The sequence below is a fragment of the Aptenodytes forsteri genome, unplaced genomic scaffold, assembly GCF_000699145.1.
Source record: "Aptenodytes forsteri isolate BGI_AS27 unplaced genomic scaffold, ASM69914v1 Scaffold73, whole genome shotgun sequence".
NCBI classification, from domain to species: Eukaryota; Metazoa; Chordata; class Aves; order Sphenisciformes; family Spheniscidae; genus Aptenodytes; species Aptenodytes forsteri.
The window spans coordinates 3,013,039-3,019,604 of NW_008796215.1; positions in this window are offsets into that span (position 1 = coordinate 3,013,039).

Below are 6,566 nucleotides of genomic sequence, written 5' to 3' on the forward strand. Positions count from 1 at the left end.
CGCTGGCTTTCCCAGCTCTCCAGGAGTTTCAGCTTATATTTCTGCATGCACTGCACCCTTGTAGGCCCTCTACTTTATAATTTACCACCTCAGGGATAAACAACTGTTAAAATACATAGCAGATCAACTGTGTAACGTTCGCAAAAATAATCACTCTCTACTTGAGATGCGCAAGAAAATATATCGAGCTAAATAATGCAACAGAAGAGCCCATCTGCACTTCCCTGCATCTGGTCCTTCACCATCCTTTGTCAGCTCCTTTCCAGGTCCTCTCAGGGGGACCTTCTTTCACTCCTGCACAAGGTCTCTCCACACGAAATTGAAGCCTTTCCTCTGCAGCTCCCATTCTCAGGTACTGTCTCATTTTAAAGGACTCTTCTTTTGCAGAAGTATGTTTCTCTCTTCCTTTTTTTTCCTTTCCAAGCTTTCTTTGCATATGGCTTCTTAGCCCTGCTTCTAAGGGAATGCTTTTCCCTCAATCGCAGCCTGCTCCAGAGAAGCTGGGTAGCCTGACCTTCTCCAGGATGGAGCAATTCCTTTGTTATCTGAAGCTAACGAGCCCATTCAGGTGCCAACAGTCTCTAATGATCCATCCATTCATAGACAGACAAACCATCTCCATTCCCTTCTTTCCTAGTGCAAAGTTTGTGAGAAAAGGGCACAGCAGAAGGAAGTCCTAGAACATAAGGGTGGAAACCATCCATAAAATGAAACTGGGATTCTATACTGTGCATAGATCCTTTAAGAATACCACCTATCCTGTCCACTCTGATGAGGGAGATGTTTCTGTTCAGGTACCGCTCTAACATCGGAAAGGCAGTACTACTCCAAGATGTGCTGTGAAGCTCCTGTAGGATGTTGCTTTACACCATAGAGCGTCAGCTTCCCATTTGTAAAATAGAAACGATGCTTTCCTAACCCGCGGGTCATTGTGAAGCATCTGTTCTGAGGATGGTGAATGCTACCAATGAGCCTTATAAATAAAAATTTGAAACCCAAGAAAGAAACAGTTCATGTCTGGGCATCAGAACAGCCACTCAGGCAAAAGATCCCCCAGCCCAGTGCCCTGACTCTGCCAGCGGACAGTACCTAGGGAAGATGAGCAGCTAGCAACATTGCCCCAGGAACTCCCTGTTCAAAGCGACTATCGCCATGTCAAGAAGAGGTGAAAGCCCAGGTGAGACTTTCAGCATACAGTGAAATGAGACAGTGGCATAACAGAGTTTTGCTGGGGGTACAGGTTTGCAACATCAGGGATGAAGAAAGAGCATAGCTCACAACCAAGAACGGAGCCAAGGGAGGAAACAGCGGAGGAGATCTGGAGGTTTCAGTGAAGGAAAGCAGTATGGAACATGTGCTAGTGATTTTCTTAGTTAATAAGGCAGTTTAGTTCCATTTACCAATAAAACCCACATCTACAGATCCTGCACACTACATCCTGAGCTATGTTTATGGAGTTATGTCAATGGACAGCCAGCACCTATCACTGCTTCTTGCTGTTTTTCAAATACTCAGGAAACTTCAAGGTAATGGACAAACGTTGCAGCCAGGCAAACTCTGGCCAGGCACAAGGGAATGGTTCTTCTTCCCTGAGAGTGGTGCAGCACTGAGACAGATTACCCAGAGAGGCTGTGGGATCTCCATCCTTGGATATTTTGGCTGGACAAGGCCCTGAGCAACCCAGTCTAGCTTGCAAGGTGGCCCTGCTGTGAGCAGTGGATTGGACTAGATGACTTCCAACCTAACTCCATCTACAAGCAATGTTTCTCTCAGACTTGTGTATATTTACGTCCAGTAAGACAGCTGAAGGGCAGCACCACCCTCTAGGGAGCATCAAGTCATGCATAGGAAGTTGTGTATGCCTGTGAACACCAACTTCAGAATCAGGGAAAACAGCAACCAAGCAAAAGGCTTTCCTAGTCAAGAGCAAAACAAAATGCTGTAGAAGCAAGGTAGAAGAGCTGCAGAGAGGAGAGAAGGACATTTCTTTCGATAGCCCTGGGGAGAGGTGGCCCTTGAGAAATCGCTCGCCATCGCCGCCGCTGAAGTGTTTTGCCCCTGTGGGGTGATGGAGGAGCTTTGGGAGCTCTCCAGGGCCAGCAGCAGTGGATTTCGCAGAGACCTGTGAGAATTTCTTTCCACTTCAACAGGAGGGCAGCTATCGTTTCAGCTGCCTTCCTGTTTCGGTCCCTGCCCAAGCGACCTTCTTACCCACCTCAGGAGTTTTGCCCAGACCAAACAGGAACCTTAGACTTCGGATGTAACTCAGACAAAGCAGACATGGCTTTCAACCATGCCTAGCAAGACACCCCAGTCAGCCAAAAACTACCTGCATGAAAGTGCTGGGAGCTTAGATCTGAAATGGCTGGGGCTAGAGCCTGAAACAAAGATGTTCGTCACCCCATTGCGCAAAGGCAGAGGGCCAGTCCCTGAGGTCCTTGTTCCCCGTTACCCACGGAAATGCCCAGCAAAGCTTCAACAAGGGCAGCAGTGCTGAGCATGAGGACCTGGGGTAGCAAGGGATGCTAAGGAGCTCATGGGTGAGAGGGCTTTCACACCACCCACAGTTTCTTACTTCTCAAGAAATCTATGCCTTCAAAAGCCATGTGGCACCTGGCAAGCCACTGAAGACTGGCTGTAATTGCCACTGTGAAAAGGGGCACAGACTTTTGAAGTGCTTTCGTTTCATAACTAACTTTAAAATGCGTACTTCTTCATTTGTAGCACACTGGTGCTGAGACACTCCACTACAGGAATAAAATACTGCCTTCCCAAAAGAGAAAGAGAGAAAAAAGCAGCAAGTGATAGCACTGCATTCAGGTGGTAATTAATATCATATGCAATGTAATATTTTAGGCTATTAATATTTTTAAAGAAATTTATTTTCCCAGGTGTGGATGTAATTGACACAGAGCAGAGTAGTAAAATATCTGAACTATTTATCCGTGGGAATAGCTTTTAATTCAGCGGTTTTGGAAGAGGAAATTAACAAGTAAAATTGTTTACTTCAGTAGAGGGCATTTATTTACACTGTTTTATTTTGGTTTACCCTTGTTTTGGTTTTTATGTGCTTGTCGGGCAATTAAACTTTCTTCATTCCATTTGTTTGTTTGACCATGTTAAGAAGACCAAAGTCAACAGATCTAGAGAGTATTTCATAGTCCCTGGAATGCAAAGGGGACATCCAAAATACTGTGTTGATGGTTATTTAAGCCAGAATGCTTGTGAAACTAGTATTTCTTTATGGATAGTTTTTGATGCTTTTACAGAGAAACACGCCAAGTGCTGAGAGGTAACCTAGCTTTTCTTCCCTTTAAAAATCCACCTATTTTCAGAACTCGGATGTGCTCTATACATCTGCACAAAATGAGAAGTCCAACTTATCCCCATAACAAGTTGTCACTTAACACAGTCGTTCACATGGCTTCCAAAACAAAATCTCATACTGATGTAGCTCCATATAAAATATCTCACTGTTTGCCAGGCAACATATGTCTCATATGTTTCAGCAAACTGTTCAGCATAGGAACCTGTGTCAGGGTAATTCTCTTACAGCAGATTAACAGAATCATTACACTTACCTTTAAAATACTGCTGCTTCTGGGAATAAATATCCTGATTATTTAGCAGCTCACAGCAATGTTAAGACAACCAAGGCATGCAGTATCCCTTCCCAACGCTCCATAAAAGGAGCAATTTGCTCTGAAGGTCTTCCTCTCCCCTTCCCTGTTTTGTATAGACCTGGGCATGCTACACACATGTATTAAATGTAAAATCTTTGCCTCAGTGTAGACAGAAAGAAAATAAAATGGAATTGAAGCTCCTCATTTGTTTTGGTAAGAGCAAAACCACATATATTAGATCAAGACTGACAGACCACAGCGAAAAGTCAGAACATTACTTTTGAAGGAAGGTGTGTGACAGCAAGATGCTTCAAAAATTGGAGATCAGCTGAAGGTCTGGGGACAGAGAGGCTTTTATTAATCTCTCCTAACAGTCTGGAAAGAAGAAAGATTGCGCATTTAATGTCAAAGCCATCTTTGAACTAAGGACTGATACAACATCCCAGAGAGCAGGGAAATCACACAGCGGAACGCAAGAGTTAACAGCAAAGTCAATTTTAAGCAGAAAAGCAAGCTGATTCATAAGCAGAGAAAGAAAAAAAAAAAGGATTCTGTCACCTTCACATCCTATCATACTGTTAATAACGAAAGAGATATCAATGGTTCATACCTGTAATTGGTCAGAACTGTTCTTGCTCTTTCAAATATCTGCTCCAAAAGCCAACTTTTTTCCCCACACCGCTTAGCAAAAAAAGAGTGACGGCGTTTATGTACAGTTCTGCATACCAGGGGCCCGATCCTGTAAAAAATGTCAAGAGCTCTCTCTTTCAATGGGCTTCCTGGCGTGTGGGAGGCACCTGTTACGTGTTCCTGCTCCCTGTAAACGAACAGCAGCCTTATCACCCAGCTCACCAAGGAGAGGATCGAGTCGGCAGCACTCGCTGCAAAGTACGTGGCACCCCTGCAAGATAAGGCTGTGGCACCGGGAGAGTTAAGCAACACAAAATTTTCCCTGTCTCCCATATAGCGAGAAAAATCCCAATCCTAGACTTTCAGCTCCAGCAGAAATTTCTCATCGGTTTCAACTCCTTTGCTGCAGGAAAAACTGCAAGATCTCACCCTAATCCTGCATGTGCCTGTGTTACCACAGGTTATAGGTTCTACATAGATTCACAGGTCCAATAATTTTAAGGCCAGAACGCATCACGGGGATTATGTACCCGATTTTTTTTTGGTGTAACACTGGTCACAGAACCCCACGCAGTAACTCCTCCTTCAACTCTGCAACTGTGATTTGTGGTAGAATATACTTTTTAGGCTTTAACCCCACCTAACCTTAAAGACACAGTCCTAAATGACATATCAAGGGATTAATTAAACTTGCAGTTGAAAAGTTCGCTTTGTTGTTAGCCTAAATGTACTGCTACCACCTCTACCATCCTAAATCTCCCTGAATTTCTCTAGCTTTCTCTAGCTTATGTTCATGTCGAACCTGGGAGTGTCTTTGGGCTAACTGTGATGCATTTACAAAGTCTTCCAGCCTAAAACATGAGTCCCAGGTACATGATCATTCTTGTAGCTCTTTTTTGAGTCCCTTCCCATCTCGCCTAATAAAGAAATCTGTGAGTGGAGCTGTGCACTCCTTGCACAACAACTTGCAGACTCCTTAAACAAGGGAGTTTAAGCTAAGGAATCAGAAAGGATAAAGAAAAAACTTTGCATAAAACAGAAAGGAGTAAATAATTAAAAATATGTTAAGCAATCACACAGAATTAATTAGTTAATGCTGTAACTGTTGTGCCTGCATAAAATCACCCTCTAAAGGCAAATATAGTTTTATTACAGGGTATATTTCACCTGCTCAGTAATTATGCTGTTTAAGGTGGCTGTTAATGATAAAGCTGCCACTACACAGGTATTTAGAGTTGAAAATTGCCTGTACGATTAAAAATAACTCCTTGAAAATACATGGGCAACGCGCAGCAGTTCCTGTGGTATCCAAATCCTTTTCTATTCTTTAATCAGAAACCAGAGGAAAGAAAAGATAATTTTTATCATGTTGTTCCTGTTGAATGCACAGCTTGGAATTACAGAATTTACCTTTGAACGGCTAAAAATCAGATATTAAAAAGAAAATGAAACCACCAAAACAGACTGCTTCCAATGACCGAAGCTGGAAAAATTTTATTTCACATCTATTGCACATTTTATTATTCATGGTGTTTGTTCGCTTTCGGGGCTTTCCTCAGCTTGGACAGTGGAAACACATTCATCCGTTTCTTTTTTGGCTTCCAGTCGGTTTCACTTTCAGATTCTCATGTTTCACGCTCCAGCCTTCAGGTTTCAAGCACTGCAAGGGAATACTTACTTCATTTAAACAAACAAAAAACCTGCGGCCGCCGGGCGCACACACAACATGTCTATTGGTCTGTGGTTCACATGCAAAGCTTGATCCCATACCGTCCCCTGAAGCATCTTCAAGATGGTTCTCTGGGATTTGCAAAGAAAATAAATAGGAGTGATGACGAATTAAGGATCTGTTTTGCAAAAACCCAAGAGTCACCGCATTTTGCAGCGCTCTCGGACTAACGCCGATAAAATACCATTACATATTACCGGTTTCATTGATACCCGCGTGTCGGATTAACGATGAGGAGCAGTGACACCAGACGTGACGACCTGAAGAAGAGGGGCTCCCAAGGCATAAGTAGTGACCGCGGTATTGCCCCCCCGGCGGCTGCGGTGGGGCTGGGAGCAGGACAGGCCCCTAGCCAGACGGGAGCGCTTATGAATTTAAGTTTGGAGAAGGAAAACGTGCGCTGACACAACACGCTCCCTGTTCACAGGAGTAGCCAGGAAGGGGAAATGAATGGTGGAAGTTAAAGAGCCTTTCATTGCGGAGCACGCCGCGCCGCAGCGGGTCCCCGCTCGCCGCCCTCGACGTACGGCGGGGGGTGCCCCCTCCTCCCTCCCTTCCTTCGCCCTCCTAAAAAGCGAGCCTTG